General features: G+C 48.9%; 4 non-coding genes and 2 pseudogenes across 4 annotated transcripts; all 6 read left to right on the top strand.

The window, feature by feature from the left end:
* Positions 1-3,678: 3,678 nt before the first annotated feature.
* On the top strand, positions 3,679-3,833 carry LOC131738682 (U2 spliceosomal RNA; annotated as a pseudogene).
* Positions 3,834-4,432: 599 nt separating this feature from the next.
* Positions 4,433-4,623, top strand: LOC131739235 (U2 spliceosomal RNA). The gene has a single exon (XR_009330402.1). It is a non-coding gene; the product is annotated as a U2 spliceosomal RNA (small nuclear RNA).
* A 580-nt stretch (positions 4,624-5,203) lies between these two features.
* Positions 5,204-5,394, top strand: LOC131738949 (U2 spliceosomal RNA). Its single transcript, XR_009330117.1, has one exon. It is a non-coding gene; the product is annotated as a U2 spliceosomal RNA (small nuclear RNA).
* Positions 5,395-9,509: 4,115 nt separating this feature from the next.
* On the top strand, positions 9,510-9,700 carry LOC131738948 (U2 spliceosomal RNA). Its single transcript, XR_009330116.1, has one exon. It is a non-coding gene; the product is annotated as a U2 spliceosomal RNA (small nuclear RNA).
* A 7,047-nt stretch (positions 9,701-16,747) lies between these two features.
* Positions 16,748-16,902, top strand: LOC131738786 (U2 spliceosomal RNA; annotated as a pseudogene).
* A 598-nt stretch (positions 16,903-17,500) lies between these two features.
* LOC131738204 (U2 spliceosomal RNA) lies at positions 17,501-17,691 on the top strand. Its single transcript, XR_009329768.1, has one exon. It is a non-coding gene; the product is annotated as a U2 spliceosomal RNA (small nuclear RNA).
* The last annotated feature ends 679 nt before the right edge of the window (positions 17,692-18,370 follow it).

Genomic DNA, 18,370 nt, shown 5'->3' with positions numbered 1-18,370 from the left:
GTGATGAACCTAATGATCCTTGTGAACCCGGTCAGACAAACCAGCATAAGAGAGAAAAGAACCTCAACGGGCACAAGCCTGGAGTTAAATGGCCAAGAGCTTGTGAGAAAACTGCATGGGACACAGTAAACACAGATCTCTGCGTTGCATTGGAAAGATTAAGTGGAACAGTTGAAAAGAAGCTGGATAAATTTGGGGACATCATCTACGCATATGGAAGTGAGAGGTTTGGAGTTGAAAAAAGGAAGGAAAAAGTACAAACTATTCCTGGAAAGTCTAGACGGCAGCAGGAGATTGAACGCTTAGTTAGAGAAAGGAGACAGCTGAGGAACCAATGGAGAAGAGCAGAACAAAGTCAGAAGGAGGGACTCAATCTCTTACAAAGGGTCATAAAAGATAAGCTTGCAACATTGCGCAGAGCTGAGCGCCTACGGAAACGCTACAAAAAGAAGGAGCGTGCGAGAGCTAACTTTTATAAAGACCCATTCAAATTTGTAAAGAAGTTATTCACCAGTGAGAAGAATGGCACACTAAAAGCAACTAAGGTTGAGCTGGAGAGATATTTGGAGGAAACACATACAGATTCAAAAAGGCAGGAGCCTATGTCAATTCCGTCAGACATCCCACCTATCAATCCACCAGAATACCAAATGGAGGACTGTGCACCTAAGTGGAAAGAAATAGAGCAAGCTGTGAAAAAAGCAAGGGCTTCATCATCTCCAGGGCCTAATGGAGTTCCGTACAGAGTGTACAAGAGTGCTTCAGGAGTTCTACGAATTCTGTGGAAATTGATGAAAGTGACATGGGAAAAACAGGTTGTACCAAGAGCATGGCGCCGAGCAGGTGGAGTCTTTATACCTAAAGAAAAAGATTCTACAAGCATCAGTCAGTTTCGTCCCATTTCCCTATTAAACGTAGAAGGCAAGATTTTCTTCAGCATTATTGCTCAGAGATTGTCAGCTTACCTATTAAAGAACTGCTTCATTGACACTTCAATACAAAAAGCGGGCATTCCAGGTTTCCCAGGTTGCTTAGAACACATCAATGTGATCTGGCAACAAATTCAATCAGCTAAAAAGGAGAGGAAGGAGCTCCATGTGACATTCCTGGATTTGGCTAATGCATATGGTTCAGTGCCACATGAACTACTTTGGGCAGCATTTGATTTTTTCAGTGTACCGATGACAATAACAAATTTAGTGAAAGCCTATTTTGGAGATTTACAATTCAGTTTTTCAACTTCAGAATTCAGCACTACATGGCAATGCCTAGAGGTTGGAATAATGGCAGGATGCACCATTTCTCCACTGGCTTTTACCATGGCAATGGAAGTAATCATTAGGGCATCAAAATGGGTAGTAGGAGGAGAGCGCTTGGCTTCTGGAATGCGACTACCACCAATTCGAGCATACATGGATGACATGACAACCATGACTACAACAGTAGCCTGCACTAATCGATTATTGGGCAAATTAACCAATAACATTGAATGGGCACGAATGCAATTCAAGCCCACTAAATCAAGGAGCATCTCTATAATTAAAGGCAAAGTAGTAGATAAAACATTCTTCATTAATGGTGAGGCAATACCAACAGTGTCTGAGAAGCCAGTGAAGAGTCTTGGGAGATGGTACGACGGGGATCTAAAGGACACAGTTCGTGTGGGAGAAGTTAGACAACAAGCAGTGGAAGGGTTGAAGAGCATAGACAGCTGCGCTCTACCAGGTAAACTAAAACTCTGGTGCTTTCAGTTTGGTCTACTGCCGAGGTTGCTGTGGCCACTGACTGTGTACGAGGTTTCTTTGACAACAGTAGAGAAGCTGGAAGCTTTAATCAGTTCATACATCAGGAAATGGTTGGGAGTTCCACGCTGCCTCAGCAGAGTGGGACTTTATGGTAAAGGAATACTGCAGCTACCAGTCTCTGCTCTAACCGAGGAGTTTAAGTGCGCCAAGGTCAGACTGGAAATGACTTTAGTAGAGTCACGCGATAAATGCGTAAGGGAGGCAGCACCTGTGTTGAAAACTGGAAGAAAGTGGGCGGCAAAGAAAGCTGTGGAAGATGCAAAGGCTGCCCTTCGAATTGGTGATATCATGGGGCAAGTTCAGCATGGAAGAGGGGGTCTTGGTTTCAGTTCAACTCCTCCTACATGGCACAAGGCGGCCCCAGCTCAAAGGAGGAAGCTGGTAGTCAACGAGGTGCAAAAGCAGGAGGAGAGGATGAGGTGTATAAAGGCCATTTCCCAGGCCAAACAGGGAGAATGGATGAGATGGGAGAGTGTGGAACAACGCAAGATTGGCTGGCAAGACCTATGGTCAATGGAACAGAGCAGGATCAGTTTCCTCATCAGGTCAACATATGATGTTCTCCCATCACCACAGAACCTAAACCTCTGGGTAGGAGAGGATCCCTCATGTCCTTTGTGTTCAACACCTGCAACATTAAGGCACATTTTGACAGGATGTAAGGTGGCTCTTAGCCAAGGACGGTTTACTTGGCGCCATGACCAGGTGCTGCAATGTTTGGCTTTAGCATTGGAAGACAAGCGTAACATGACCAATAAGTTGCCACCTGTTCCATCAAAACATTACACACAAAAGACAACATTCCTCCGCCCAGGAGAGCAACCACCAAGAAAAGGTGTTAAAACCAATCCTCGCCCAGGACAACTGGAAGCTGCTAGAGACTGGAATATGCTGGCAGATGTTGGTCAACGGCTTATTTTTCCACCTGAGATTGCCACCACTAACCTTCGACCAGATATTGTCTTGTGGTCTGGATCAGCACGCCTTGTTCACCTGGTAGAGTTAACAGTGCCATGGGAGGATGCTGTAGATGAGGCGTATGAGAGGAAGAAACTGCGGTATGCTCAACTAGCCACTGAAGCGGAACAGCGAGGATGGAGAGTTCGGGTTTACCCAGTGGAAGTGGGTTGTCGAGGATTTGTGGCACACTCTACAACCCGGTTTCTCAGAGACGTCGGATTCAGTGGCCAAGAGTTGCGTCGCACAGTGAAGAACTTATCTGAAGCAGCAGAGAGGAGCAGCAACTGGCTGTGGTTGAGACGGAAAGATTCTGGCTGGGGACAGGTAAGTAAGCTGGGCTGAGTTGAGTGGGGGACGGAGGGGGGTGATGCTGGGACGCCAGAATCACCGTCGAGCCCTCTTGAGGTGTCGTGGGCTAGTCGACGAAACACTGAGGATGGAAGGTGCCCACTTGAAAACCCCAGAGATGTACCCTACTTAGCTCAATCCAGACGGTTGTCATGCTGATGCGCTGGGGAGGCCGCACTTTGGTTGATCCCCGGAGCCAGCATCGCAGCCGTTGTGTGTGCTGATGCGCCAGGGAGGCAAAATAAGCTGATCCCTGGAGCCAGCATTACACTTCAGCCATTAACACCAGACAGAAGGATATCTACATCATCATATGGAAGGAAACGTAAATGGATGGAGACACATATGGATCACATTAGTTTACTGTAAAGCTACGTCTTAGTTGGTGCTTATCTTGGCGAGAGCCGAGTTCAAATCAGCATGAAGTTTTAACATCTACTCTCGTGTAATGGAAATCATAAATGCTTTTAAAACAAAATGTATGTCTGTATGCATGAATGTCATCTTTAAAAGAAATGTAAAATGAATGAAAAAAACGAATGGGTGTAAATGTAAAAAATGTAAAATCTCAATAAAAGAGTATTAATATCTGATACGTCCCCTATCAGGGGACCATATATTAAATTGATTTTTGGAATCGGGAGATGGAACAGGGGCTTGCTCCGTCCACTCCACGCATCGGCCCGGTATTGCAGTACCTCCGGGAACGGTGCACACCTTTCTCTAACGTTGGTCAAAGTCAGATCTGGATCTCTCCTGTGAGCATTTTGTCTACCCCTGCTGGAGGGAGAGTGCCAGTGTTGATGCAAGTTTTCCCGCCGTTTTACTTCTTTTTTTTTTCTTTCTCTCTTTCTTTCTTTCTCTCTTTCTTTCTCTCTTTCTCTCTTTCTTTCTCTCTTTCTTTCTTGCTGTCTTTCTTTCTTTTATTCACATGTGGTGATGATGTAGACAGCAGCAGGTTGTTTCCTGGGAGCATGCAGCTAACCAGACAAGTGTGGTGGAACATGTCCCTATGCCAGGACCTTCTTAGCAAGCCAGCCAGCCAGCGAGGCACAGTTGTAGTTACCCAAGGCACCTTGCACAGCATAGCAGCTTGGCATGACTATTTGTAAGACGCACTCCGCCAGTTTATGTTTTGTTTTTGGTGTTATGTGTGTGTTTTTGCTTTGTTTTGTTTCCTCCTGCTTAAATTGCACATTTCCCCTCTGGAAGCAGCAGCCCGTTTTTTGGGGGTCTGCTTGTGCTTGGAATTTTGCACCCACCTTTGAATCCCCCTGTGCCGTCCGGGCTGGGGGGCCCCGGGCAAGGGCCAAGTTGCCATCGCTTCTCGGCCTTTTGGCTAAGATCAAGTGTAGTATCTGTTCTTATCAGTTTAATATCTGATAAGTCCCCTATCAGGGGACCATATATTAAATTGATTTTTGGAATCGGGAGATGGAACAGGGGCTTGCTCCGTCCACTCCACGCATCGGCCCGGTATTGCAGTACCTCCGGGAACGGTGCACACCTTTCTCTAACGTTGGTCAAAGTCAGATCTGGATCTCTCCTGTGAGCATTTTGTCTACCCCTGCTGGAGGGAGAGTGCCAGTGTTGATGCAAGTTTTCCCGCCGTTTTACTTCTTTTTTTTTTTCTTTCTCTCTTTCTTTCTTTCTCTCTTTCTTTCTCTCTTTCTTTCTTGCTGTCTTTCTTTCTTTTATTCACATGTGGTGATGATGTAGACAGCAGCAGGTTGTTTCCTGGGAGCATGCAGCTAACCAGACAAGTGTGGTGGAACATGTCCCTATGCCAGGACCTTCTTAGCAAGCCAGCCAGCCAGCGAGGCACAGTTGTAGTTACCCAAGGCACCTTGCACAGCATAGCAGCTTGCCATGACTATTTGTAAGACGCACTCCGCCAGTTTATGTTTTGTTTTTGGTGTTATGTGTGTGTTTTTGCTTTGTTTTGTTTTCTCCTGCTTAAATTGCACATTTCCCCTCTGGAAGCAGCAGCCCGTTTTTTTGGGGTCTGCTTGTGCTTGAAATTTTGCACCCACCTTTGAATCCCCCTGTGCCGTCCGGGCTGGGGGGCCCCGGGCAAGGGCCAAGTCGCCATCGCTTCTCGGCCTTTTGGCTAAGATCAAGTGTAGTATCTGTTCTTATCAGTTTAATATCTGATACGTCCCCTATCAGGGGACCATATATTAAATTGATTTTTGGAATCGGGAGATGGAACAGGGGCTTGCTCCGTCCACTCCACGCATCGGCCCGGTATTGCAGTACCTCCGGGAACGGTGCACACCTTTCTCTAACGTTGGTCAAAGTCAGATCTGGATCTCTCATGTGAGCATTTTGTCTACCCCTGCTGGAGGGAGAGTGCCAGTGTTGATGCAAGTTTTCCCGCCGTTTTATTTCTTTTTTTTTCTTTCTCTCTTTCTTTCTTTCTCTTTCTTTCTCTCTTTCTTTCTTGCTGTCTTTCTTTCTTTTATTCACATGTGATGATGATGTAGACAGCAGCAGTTTGTTTCCTGGGAGCATGCAGCTAACCAGACAAGTGTGGTGGAACATGTCCCTATGCCAGGTCCTTCTTAGCCAGCCATATACTCTGGCTTCTCTTCAGTTCGAATAAATCTTTCTAAGACTAAGGCTTAGAGGGTAGTGGCATTGCCCGCTCCCTCCGAGGGTCTGTGAGAGGTTTGTTCGGGTGAGGAGGAACAGAATTTTTTTTATTTTTGACTGGCTTTCTTCAGCTCGGCAACTTTTTGGAAGACTAATGCTCAGTCTGGTTTTGGCTTGCCCAATCCAGGCCGAGGGTCTTTCAAGATTTTGTTGACTGTTGAGAGCAGTTTTTTCTTTTTCAGGCGGTTCCCGTTTTTTTCTTTTTCAGGCGGTTCCGGCTTTTCCAGACGTTCCTGGAGTTAGAGAGAAGGAGGACCTACCATCCAGACGACCTTTGAGGACACTTTGATGACCTAGACGACCTCATCCCCAGCCCTTGATTGTAATCGAGATCCAGACCGAGAGAGCAGCAGACGCCCAGCAGAGGGCGCCATCTGGGAGGAGCAGAGGGCGGTCCCGGACCCCGAGGAGGCGTCACAGCCACGATTCTTCCTACGTGGTCTCGGTGCCAAGCAGCGCCCCCTACTCCGCCAGGGAAGGACACCGTTCACCTGGGGAGGGGGTCCCTCTTGCAAGGCGACCATCTCCTCAGGGACTAAAGTAATAGTTCCTTCAACTGCCCAGATTTGCTGCTTACGTTGTCTCTTTTCCGTAGAGAGAGACAACCCGGACGTCCAGAGGCTTCTCCCACCCCAATCGGAGGAGCCAGCTGAAGGATGGCGTTCCGGCCAACCCAGGAAACCAGGAGGCACAATGCGGTGCGCTTCACAAGAAACAAGCAAGATGAAACGGAACCAGGACTGACGAGACTGGAGTTCAGCCGGACCATTCTTCAGAGGGGTATGGGTTTTTCCCCTTCTGACTTGAATTGTTTGGTGAAATTGCCAGGGCTTAAGGAAGTGTTTGAGGTCAGTTTTAGGAACCCCCAAAAGTTACAAGAAATGTGGTCCTTTTGGGGGGAGAATAAATATCTCGCTCCATACAAAGAATTTTGTGTGGCTGCACTGACAGACAGAGAAATGAAAGTTGTTACTGTCCAATTTTTCAATGAGGCTGTTAGCGACTATGATATTACAACATGGCTTAACCGCTATGGGAGGGTGTCATCAGAAGTGAGGAAAATTACAGATGAAGATGGGGTTTGGACAGGAGCCAGAAAGTGGCTGGTACGCCTTAATGTTGATCCATCGGGCATTGGAGGCGTCCGCCACATTCCAAACTCCATAGTGTTAGGGCCCAACAGAGGGCTGGTATTCTATAATGGGATGCCAAAACTCTGCAGGAAATGTGGGGAATTAGGACACCTGACGGCCGCGTGTACTGTAGTCAAGTGCAGGAACTGCGGCGCCCCCCACGAGACCAGCCACTGCAGAGAAGAGAGGCAGTGCAATTTGTGTGGAAAGAAGGGGCACCTGTTTAAGGACTGGCCCTCTTCCTATGCCAACATGGCCAGAGCCAGCAAGGCAAACATGAACAAGCCTAGGCCTGAGCAGGAAGAGGGAGCAAGTAACAAAGATCAGTCCACATCACCACCAACAGTATCCAAGACCCAGACTCCAGCACCACCATCATCACCAGCACCCCCTCACCCCCCCGCCCCCGAGACATGTCCCATTTTACGAGGACCCCTTCCCCCAGCCCAGAGAGAGAGTACAACAGCCACTCCACTAGCTCCTCCAGTAGCTCCTCTGATGCAGAACACGAGTCAGGGAGGGAGCCCGGACCCAGCAGCGCCCCCCCCCCCTGAGTAGGGCCCTCTCAGCGCCAGCACTCCCCCTCGGCTCTCGTTATGACGCCATAAGGATTGAGTCCGTGGGGGAGGAAAGCAAAAGCGACAGTGAAAGTGAGAGTGAGAAGGAGGGGAAGGGAGTGAAGAACCAGCAGAGGGTGGGGAAAAGAAAGGGTAGAGACGAGGGGGGGAAAAGAAAGAAGATCAGGATCAAAGACAGCAAGTTGCAGGTGGCCCCCATAGATCCAAAACCAGCTAATGTCCACACAAAGTCCCCAGTCTTGCCCTCGCAGGCAGAGACGGAGGCGAGTGGGACGGCTACACTGCCGCCTAGTGGGCAGGTAGCAGCCAGCCAGGGCATCCCCAGCCAGCCTTCCCAGTCGTTGGCACAAACCCTAGCACACCTCGCAGAAGAGGTGTTCACTAATGCACCGAGGGAGAGGTCGGGGTCAACACCTTCCCTGACCAGCAGTACCTCTGTAGCAATGACCCTCTTCAAGCGAAGGGCCTCCCTTCAAAGCATCCTTGACCCCCTCCCTTGTATGGGCAAAACCAGGGGCCCCCTAGAGGTCCTCCTAGATACAGCACTGGAGGACATGGGAATACCCCTGGACGCGGTAAGCCAGAAGTCTGCTAACAGCTCCAATTCAACAGACGGTAACAGCCAAAGAATGCTGCCTGTCATAACCCCCCCCAGGACAAAGCTGACCCACACGTTCCGAGGGGCCCTGAGCAAGTTCCACCAGACTTACCTTGTGGGGAGTTGAATAGCCCCAACAACTCCACGTACTGTGCATATAAAGACGGTGCCTTCTTGGACGAGGCAGCAGTGAGTACCTTCTCAGGGGTGATGGGAGTTGCAAATAAGCCCAAGCCCCCTCGAAGCAAGCGTAGAGCTAAGAGTAGGAAGAGTGTCCCGACCTCCCAATCATAGTCGCTATGGGGTGGACGCAGCGACTCCTTTTCTTGTTAGCTACCCTGATGGCCCTGATATGTGTGTCTGTTAATGTCAGGAGCATCAGGGAGACACAAAAAAGATTTGATGTACTAAACTATCTAGCTAACTTGAAAGCAGATCTCATCTTTCTGCAGGAGTGTGGTATTTCGTCGAGCCCTGATTATAGGGACCTGAAGGAGAGTTGGACCCTGGGGGACTCCTTCTGGTCGGGCTCCAACATAGCCAGAGCCGACGGAGTAGGTATCCTGTTTAAAAACCCATTTATTACCTCCCGCAGCAGCAGGGAGGTAGAACCTGGTAGAATTCTGAGCGTGGATGTGACATACAACAACACTCCCCTCAGACTGGTCAATGTCTACGCACCCACTAACCAAAACGAAAGAGTTCAATTTTTTCCACAGCTGCGTCCACTCCTGCTGGGGAACGTACCCGTCATCGTGTCAGGTGACTTCAATTGTGCTCTGAGGGACGTAGACCGGAGCAGGCCACGCAACGACGTGGAACGGTGCAAACCTTTCTCTAACGTTGGTCAAAGTCAGATCTGGATCTCTCCTGTGAGCATTTTGTCTACCCCTGCTGGAGGGAGAGTGCCAGTGTTGATGCAAGTTTTCCCGCCGTTTTACTTCTTTTTTTTTCTTTCTCTCTTTCTTTCTTTCTCTCTTTCTTTCTCTCTTTCTCTCTTTCTTTCTCTCTTTCTTTCTTGCTGTCTTTCTTTCTTTTATTCACATGTGGTGATGATGTAGACAGCAGCAGGTTGTTTCCTGGGAGCATGCAGCTAACCAGACAAGTGTGGTGGAACATGTCCCTATGCCAGGACCTTCTTAGCAAGCCAGCCAGCCAGCGAGGCACAGTTGTAGTTACCCAAGGCACCTTGCACAGCATAGCAGCTTGGCATGACTATTTGTAAGACGCACTCCGCCAGTTTATGTTTTGTTTTTGGTGTTATGTGTGTGTTTTTGCTTTGTTTTGTTTCCTCCTGCTTAAATTGCACATTTCCCCTCTGGAAGCAGCAGCCCGTTTTTTGGGGGTCTGCTTGTGCTTGGAATTTTGCACCCACCTTTGAATCCCCCTGTGCCGTCCGGGCTGGGGGGCCCCGGGCAAGGGCCAAGTCGCCATCGCTTCTCGGCCTTTTGGCTAAGATCAAGTGTAGTATCTGTTCTTATCAGTTTAATATCTGATACGTCCCCTATCAGGGGACCATATATTAAATTGATTTTTGGAATCGGGAGATGGAACAGGGGCTTGCTCCGTCCACTCCACGCATCGGCCCGGTATTGCAGTACCTCCGGGAACGGTGCACACCTTTCTCTAACGTTGGTCAAAGTCAGATCTGGATCTCTCCTGTGAGCATTTTGTCTACCCCTGCTGGAGGGAGAGTGCCAGTGTTGATGCAAGTTTTCCCGCCGTTTTACTTCTTTTTTTTCTTTCTCTCTTTCTTTCTTTCTCTTTCTTTCTCTCTTTCTTTCTTGCTGTCTTTCTTTCTTTTATTCACATGTGATGATGATGTAGACAGCAGCAGTTTGTTTCCTGGGAGCATGCAGCTAACCAGACAAGTGTGGTGGAACATGTCCCTATGCCAGGTCCTTCTTAGCCAGCCATATACTCTGGCTTCTCTTCAGTTCGAATAAATCTTTCTAAGACTAAGGCTTAGAGGGTAGTGGCATTGCCCGCTCCCTCCGAGGGTCTGTGAGAGGTTTGTTCGGGTGAGGAGGAACAGAATTTTTTTATTTTTGACTGGCTTTCTTCAGCTCGGCAACTTTTTGGAAGACTAATGCTCAGTCTGGTTTTGGCTTGCCCAATCCAGGCCGAGGGTCTTTCAAGATTTTGTTGACTGTTGAGAGCAGTTTTTTCTTTTTCAGGCGGTTCCCGTTTTTTTCTTTTTCAGGCGGTTCCGGCTTTTCCAGACGTTCCTGGAGTTAGAGAGAAGGAGGACCTACCATCCAGACGACCTTTGAGGACCCTTTGATGACCTAGACGACCTCATCCCCAGCCCTTGATTGTAATCGAGATCCAGACCGAGAGAGCAGCAGGCGCCCAGCAGAGGGCGCCATCTGGGAGGAGCAGAGGGCGGCCCCGGACCCCGAGGAGGCGTCACAGCCACGATTCTTCCTACGTGGTCTCGGTGCCAAGCAGCGCCCCCTACTCCGCCAGGGAAGGACACCGTTCACCTGGGGAGGGGGTCCCTCTTGCGAGGCGACCATCTCCTCAGGGACTAAAGTAATAGTTCCTTCAACTGCCCAGATTTGCTGCTTACGTTGTCTCTTTTCCGTAGAGAGAGACAACCTGGACGTCCAGAGGCTTCTCCCACCCCAATCGGAGGAGCCAGCTGAAGGATGGCGTTCCGGCCAACCCAGGAAACCAGGAGGCACAATGCGGTGCGCTTCACAAGAAACAAGCAAGATGAAACGGAACCAGGACTGACGAGACTGGAGTTCAGCCGGACCATTCTTCAGAGGGGTATGGGTTTTTCCCCTTCTGACTTGAATTGTTTGGTGAAATTGCCAGGGCTTAAGGAAGTGTTTGAGGTCAGTTTTAGGAACCCCCAAAAGTTACAAGAAATGTGGTCCTTTTGGGGGGAGAATAAATATCTCGCTCCATACAAAGAATTTTGTGTGGATGCACTGACAGACAGAGAAATGAAAGTTGTTACTGTCCAATTTTTCAATGAGGCTGTTAGCGACTATGATATTACAACATGGCTTAACCGCTATGGGAGGGTGTCATCAGAAGGGAGGAAAATTACAGATGAAGATGGGGTTTGGACAGGAGCCAGAAAGTGGCTGGTACGCCTTAATGTTGATCCATCGGGCATTGGAGGCGTCCGCCACATTCCAAACTCCATAGTGTTAGGGCCCAACAGAGGGCTGGTATTCTATAATGGGATGCCAAAACTCTGCAGGAAATGTGGGGAATTAGGACACCTGACGGCCGCGTGTACTGTAGTCAAGTGCAGGAACTGCGGCGCCCCCCACGAGACCAGCCACTGCAGAGAAGAGAGGCAGTGCAATTTGTGTGGAAAGAAGGGGCACCTGTTTAAGGACTGCCCCTCTTCCTATGCCAACATGGCCAGAGCCAGCAAGGCAAACATGAACAAGCCTAGGCCTGAGCAGGAAGAGGGAGCAAGTAACAAAGATCAGTCCACATCACCACCAACAGTATCCAAGACCCAGACTCCAGCACCACCATCATCACCAGCACCCCCTCACCCCCCCGCCCCCGAGACATGTCCCGTTTTACGAGGACCCCTTCCCCCAGCCCAGAGAGAGAGTACAACAGCCACTCCACTAGCTCCTCCAGTAGCTCCTCTGATGCAGAACACGAGTCAGGGAGGGAGCCCGGACCCAGCAGCGGCCCCCCCCTGAGTAGGGCCCTCTCAGCGCCAGCACTCCCCCTCGGCTCTTGTTATGACGCCATAAGGATTGAGTCCGTGGGGGAGGAAAGCAAAAGCGACAGTGAAAGTGAGAGTGAGAAGGAGGGGAAGGGAGTGAAGAACCAGCAGAGGGTGGGGAAAAGAAAGGGTAGAGACGAGGGGGGGAAAAGAAAGAAGATCAGGATCAAAGACAGCAAGTTGCAGGTGGCCCCCATAGATCCAAAACCAGCTAATGTCCACACAAAGTCCCCAGTCTTGCCCTCGCAGGCAGAGACGGAGGCGAGTGGGACGGCTACACTGCCGCCTAGTGGGCAGGTAGCAGCCAGCCAGGGCATCCCCAGCCAGCCTTCCCAGTCGTTGGCACAAACCCTAGCACACCTCGCAGAAGAGGTGTTCACTAATGCACCGAGGGAGAGGTCGGGGTCAACACCTTCCCTGACCAGCAGTACCTCTGTAGCAATGACCCTCTTCAAGCGAAGGGCCTCCCTTCAAAGCATCCTTGACCCCCTCCCTTGTATGGGCAAAACCAGGGGCCCCCTAGAGGTCCTCCTAGATACAGCACTGGAGGACATGGGAATACCCCTGGACGCGGTAAGCCAGAAGTCTGCTAACAGCTCCAATTCAACAGACGGTAACAGCCAAAGAATGCTGTCTGTCATAACCCCCCCCCAGGACAAAGCTGACCCACACGTTCCGAGGGGCCCTGAGCAAGTTCCACCAGACTTACCTTGTGGGGAGTTGAATAGCCCCAACAACTCCACGTACTGTGCATATAAAGACGGTGCTTTCTTGGACGAGGCAGCAGTGAGTACCTTCTCAGGGGTGATGGGAGTTGCAAATAAGCCCAAGCCCCCTCGAAGCAAGCGTAGAGCTAAGAGTAGGAAGAGTGTCCCGACCTCCCAATCATAGTCGCTATGGGGTGGACGCAGCGACTCCTTTTCTTGTTAGCTACCCTGATGGCCCTGATATGTGTGTCTGTTAATGTCAGGAGCATCAGGGAGACACAAAAAAGATTTGATGTACTAAACTATCTAGCTAACTTGAAAGCAGATCTCATCTTTCTGCAGGAGTGTGGTATTTCGTCGAGCCCTGATTATAGGGACCTGAAGGAGAGTTGGACCCTGGGGGACTCCTTCTGGTCGGGCTCCAACATAGCCAGAGCCGACGGAGTAGGTATCCTGTTTAAAAACCCATTTATTACCTCCCGCAGCAGCAGGGAGGTAGAACCTGGTAGAATTCTGAGCGTGGATGTGACATACAACAACACTCCCCTCAGACTGGTCAATGTCTACGCACCCACTAACCAAAACGAAAGAGTTAAATTTTTTCCACAGCTGCGTCCACTCCTGCTGGGGAACGTACCCGTCATCGTGTCAGGTGACTTCAATTGTGCTCTGAGGGACGTAGACCGGAGCAGGCCACGCAACGACCGCTCTAGTAGAGTTTTGTCCTCCGTAATATCTGATTTCTCCCTGTGTGATGCAGGTAAGGACCTGGTGCCTCCCTTTACCTGGGTGAGCTCATCTGGGACCTCCTTCTTCCGTATAGATCTCGTCCTGCATACCAGCTCCCTTACGAAGACAGCAGTAGACACCCAGGCCATCTTCTTCTCTGACCATAGGCTCCTGCAGGTAACATTGCAGGTCCCTCAGACCTCCCAGATGGGGTCAGGGGTTTGGAAATTAAACACCTCCTTACTCGATGACCCCTCCATAGCTGCAGCCTATAAGAGCAGGCTTGTTGAGTGGACCACTTTGCGTGACCTATTCAACTCCCCTATAGAGTGATGGGAGATGGTCAAAATCAGAACTAAGGGTTATTTCATAGCAGCAGGCAAGAGGAAAGCAAAAGAAAGGAGGGCCAAATATAAACACCTGAATGCTGCCCTCCAGCATCTGAGCCTGCTTCAGCTTCGGGGGTTCCCTGTAAGCGACGAGATAGCCCAGACCAAGCTAGATCTTTCAGTGCTTTGTAGGGAGGAACAACGAAAGGTCATGCACAATGCAAAAGTGCAAAAAATGGAGGAAGACGAAAAGTGTACTCGCTTCTTCTTCCAGAAAACGAGGGAGAAGCGGCACTTGATGTCCTCCATGCTCGACAGCAGGGGGAGGATAGTAGAGGATAGTGAGGGAGTGAAAAAAGTGGTAGAGAATTTCTATAGGGACCTATATAACATCAAAGCTACAGATGACACCCTGATAGAGTGGTTCCTGAGCCAGTTGGAGCCTGACTCAGTGCGGGACGACGAGGAGGAGGAGAAGGACCCAGAACTCACGCTGGAGGAGCTCACCCAGGCGGTTAAGACCATGAACACCGGTAAGACGCCAGGTCCAGATGGCATCCCGGGTGAGTATTACCATCTTTTTTGGGACATGCTAAAAGTCCATTTAGCGGAGGTCTACAGAGCGGTCTACAGGGAGAAGCGGTTGGGCCCTTCTATGCGGGAGAGTGTAATTACTCTCCTTCATAAGAAAGGGGAAGTTAAAGATCTACGGAATTGGCGCCCAATCAGCCTCCTTTGCGTGGATTACAAGATACTAGCCAAAGCTCTGATGCTCCGGCTACAAGTACACCTCCCTTTGGTCATTGGCCCCGACCAGGCTTGTGGCGTCCCAGGGAGGTCCATCACGGATATTTTAATGTTAACAAGGGACATTCTGGCTTATTCTAGAGAACGGAAACATCCCCTCTGCCTGTTCAACCTTGACCAGGAGAAGGCGTTCGATAGGGTAAGCCATGAATATATGTACAAAGTGATGGACCAGATGAAATTCGCTCCTGGACTTAGGGAGTGGGTTAAAACCATATATACAAACATTAGTACCCGAGTCTTGGTGAACAGGTACCTGACTGGTAAAATATCTATCCAGTCAGGGGTCAGACAGGGTTGCCCACTATCCCCACTGCTATATGTCGTGTGCATTGAACCCCTCCTGCAGGCAATTCGTAGGGATACCAATATAACTGGTTTCCAGCTGCCTGGATCCAACGGGGTCCAGGTCAAAACAACAGCATATATGGACGATGTGTCACTCATTTGCACCAACACATCGTCGGTACCTCGGATTAGTAATATCCTTGAGAAGTACTGCACGGCGACCGGGGCAGTGATTAATAAGTCCAAGAGCGAAGTCTACGTGTCTAAAAATTGGCAGGTAGATAGGGAACTGTCGGACATGTACCCTGTCAAAAAGGACAAAATCAAGATTCTGGGCCTCATTTTCGAGAACAATAGCTCGGGGGCCCAGAGCTGGACGGCGGCCATTAACCAGGTCCGTAAAAAGATTGGCGGATGGAGCACAAGATCCTTAACAATGACGGGTAGAGTATTAATAACCAAGTCTATACTGTTCCCCATCCTCTCTTATGTAGGAAAAATCTTTCCCCCAGACAGGACCACCAAAAAAGTGGTGGACCGCATTATCCACCGCTTTATCTGGGGCAGCAAGATGGAGAGGGTAAAGCGAGCCACCCTGAGTAAAGCCGACAAGAAGGGAGGTAAGGGGGTCCCGGACGTTGTGCAGCTCACCCGAGTGCAGGGGCTCACGCAAACTATCAAGAACATCCAGGCCCTGGACAGGAAGGTATGTTACATGAATCGTTTCTATTTTGCCACCTGTCTCAGGGCCTTGGGCCTCTGCACTATTGATAACACCGTGCCGTACTCCTGGGACCCCCCATTGTATTATAGAACCTTAAGGGACACTATATATAAATTGGGCTTAGATAAAGCAAAATTGGCCTCCTGGGAATACAAGGCTGTAACTAAATATCTTGCCGCTTCCCAGGAAATTGAAAAAGTAGCTACTTTCTCCCTCACCCAAAGCCAAAAAATCTGGGAGAATGTGTCTCACAGCTGCCTCAGTAATGTCCAGAAGGATATAGCATGGAACACCGTCCACAGTGCATTCCCCACTCGAGCGTTCATGTTCAGGAGGGGACTAGCCCAAGTAGAAACATGCCCCTATGCAAAGTGCCGCAAGAGAGAAACACCAGCCCATATCTTCTGGGAGTGTGATGTGGCTGGCAGTGTCTGGCTCTCTGTCTCTGTCTTCCTAAACAGGTTTGCTGACACGGCCAAGATGACCGCTGAGACTGTGCTCTATGGGCCTGCGGGAGGAATCGATACCAGCACAGCTAAGTGCGTTTGGCGTGTCATCAATGTTGTCAAGCAGATCCTGTGGGAAGGCCGTAACGTCTGTGTCTATCACAAGCAGGAGCTAGACACTATCACCACGACCAGAAGGGCACAAACTCTTATCAAGGACTTTGTAATTCTGGACATCCGGACCCTCGGGAAGGACAAGGCCTGCGCGGAGTGGAGGATCGCCGGACTTCAGGACGTGAAGATGGAATAAAGGAAAAAACTGGAACCGCTAGCTCCTAGGAGCGGGACTACGGGGCACCGCTAAGCCTTTTATTTATTTTGTCATGCCAGCATTCCGCCCTTTTTAGCTGGCATGACCGTTTTTTCAACGGTGCCCTGGTTTTATGTAGTCTTTTTGTTTCAGTTTTATTGACTTTTATTTGATTTACGTTGAATGTTTTATTTGATTTTGTTTTGTTTTGTTTTATGTATCTTTAAGATTTTTAATGTAAACTATTAAAAGTTACATTTTAAGTGTTTTAAAATTTTAGAATTTTAACTCACTGTTCTATACACTGTCCCTTTTCCCCTGTCCCTGTTTTAGATCTAGGTTTATGTTCACTTTTTTAGAGAGCACTCCCCGGCCCTCACAAGCACTGGTTTTTTATAGATGGTTCTTTTTTTCCAGTCACTTTTAAAACAGCACAGGTTTTTTTCATGTTGATTTTAATCTGTGTCTGTTTTAACCATGTACAAAGCACAATTGTCTTGGTGTTTTTAAATGTGTTTTAAATGCTTTTAAAACAAAATGTATGTCTGTATGCATGAATGTCATCTTTAAAAGAAATGTAAAATGAATGAAAAAACGAATGGGTGTAAATGTAAAAAATGTAAAATCTCAATAAAAGAGTATTAATATCTGATACGTCCGCTATCAGGGGACCATATATTAAATTGATTTTTGGAATCGGGAGATGGAACAGGGGCTTGCTCCGTCCACTCCACGCATCGGCCCGGTATTGCAGTACCTCCGGGAACGGTGCACACCTTTCTCTAACGTTGGTCAAAGTCAGATCTGGATCTCTCCTGTGAGCATTTTGTCTACCCCTGCTGGAGGGAGAGTGCCAGTGTTGATGCAAGTTTTCCCGCCGTTTTACTTCTTTTTTTTTCTTTCTCTCTTTCTTTCTTTCTCTCTTTCTTTCTCTCTTTCTCTCTTTCTTTCTCTCTTTCTTTCTTGCTGTCTTTCTTTCTTTTATTCACATGTGGTGATGATGTAGACAGCAGCAGGTTGTTTCCTGGGAGCATGCAGCTAACCAGACAAGTGTGGTGGAACATGTCCCTATGCCAGGACCTTCTTAGCAAGCCAGCCAGCCAGCGAGGCACAGTTGTAGTTACCCAAGGCACCTTGCACAGCATAGCAGCTTGGCATGACTATTTGTAAGACGCACTCCGCCAGTTTATGTTTTGTTTTTGGTGTTATGTGTGTGTTTTTGCTTTGTTTTGTTTCCTCCTGCTTAAATTGCACATTTCCCCTCTGGAAGCAGCAGCCCGTTTTTTGGGGGTCTGCTTGTGCTTGGAATTTTGCACCCACCAATGAATCCCCCTGTGCCGTCCGGGCTGGGGGGCCCCGGGCAAGGGCCAAGTCGCCATCGCTTCTCGGCCTTTTGGCTAAGATCAAGTGTAGTATCTGTTCTTATCAGTTTAATATCTGATACGTCCCCTATCAGGGGACCATATATTAAATTGATTTTTGGAATCGGGAGATGGAACAGGGGCTTGCTCCGTCCACTCCACGCATCGGCCCGGTATTGCAGTACCTCTGGGAACGGTGCACACCTTTCTCTAACGTTGGTCAAAGTCAGATCTGGATCTCTCCTGTGAGCATTTTGTCTACCCCTGCTGGAGGGAGAGTGCCAGTGTTGATGCAAGTTTTCCCGCCGTTTTACTTCTTTTTTTTTCTTTCTCTCTTTCTTTCTTTCTCTTTCTTTCTCTCTTTCTTTCTTGCTGTCTTTCTTTCTTTTATTCACATGTGGTGATGATGTAGACAGCAGCAGTTTGTTTCCTGGGAGCATGCAGCTAACCAGACAAGTGTGGTGGAACATGTCCCTATGCCAGGTCCTTCTTAGCCAGCCATATACTCTGGCTTCTCTTCAGTTCGAATAAATCTTTCTAAGACTAAGGCTTAGAGGGTAGTGGCATTGCCCGCTCCCTCCGAGGGTCTGTGAGAGGTTTGTTCGGGTGAGGAGGAACAGAATTTTTTTTATTTTTGACTGGCTTTCTTCAGCTCGGCAACTTTTTGGAAGACTAATGCTCAGTCTGGTTTTGGCTTGCCCAATCCAGGCCGAGGGTCTTTCAAGATTTTGTTGACTGTTGAGAGCAGTTTTTTCTTTTTCAGGCGGTTCCCGTTTTTTTCTTTTTCAGGCGGTTCCGGCTTTTCCAGACGTTCCTGGAGTTAGAGAGAAGGAGGACCTACCATCCAGACGACCTTTGAGGACCCTTTGATGACCTAGACGACCTC

The sequence above is a fragment of the Acipenser ruthenus genome, chromosome 10 (assembly GCF_902713425.1).
Source record: "Acipenser ruthenus chromosome 10, fAciRut3.2 maternal haplotype, whole genome shotgun sequence".
Taxonomy (NCBI): Eukaryota; Metazoa; Chordata; class Actinopteri; order Acipenseriformes; family Acipenseridae; genus Acipenser; species Acipenser ruthenus.
This window is presented reverse-complemented; position numbering and strand designations above follow the sequence as displayed.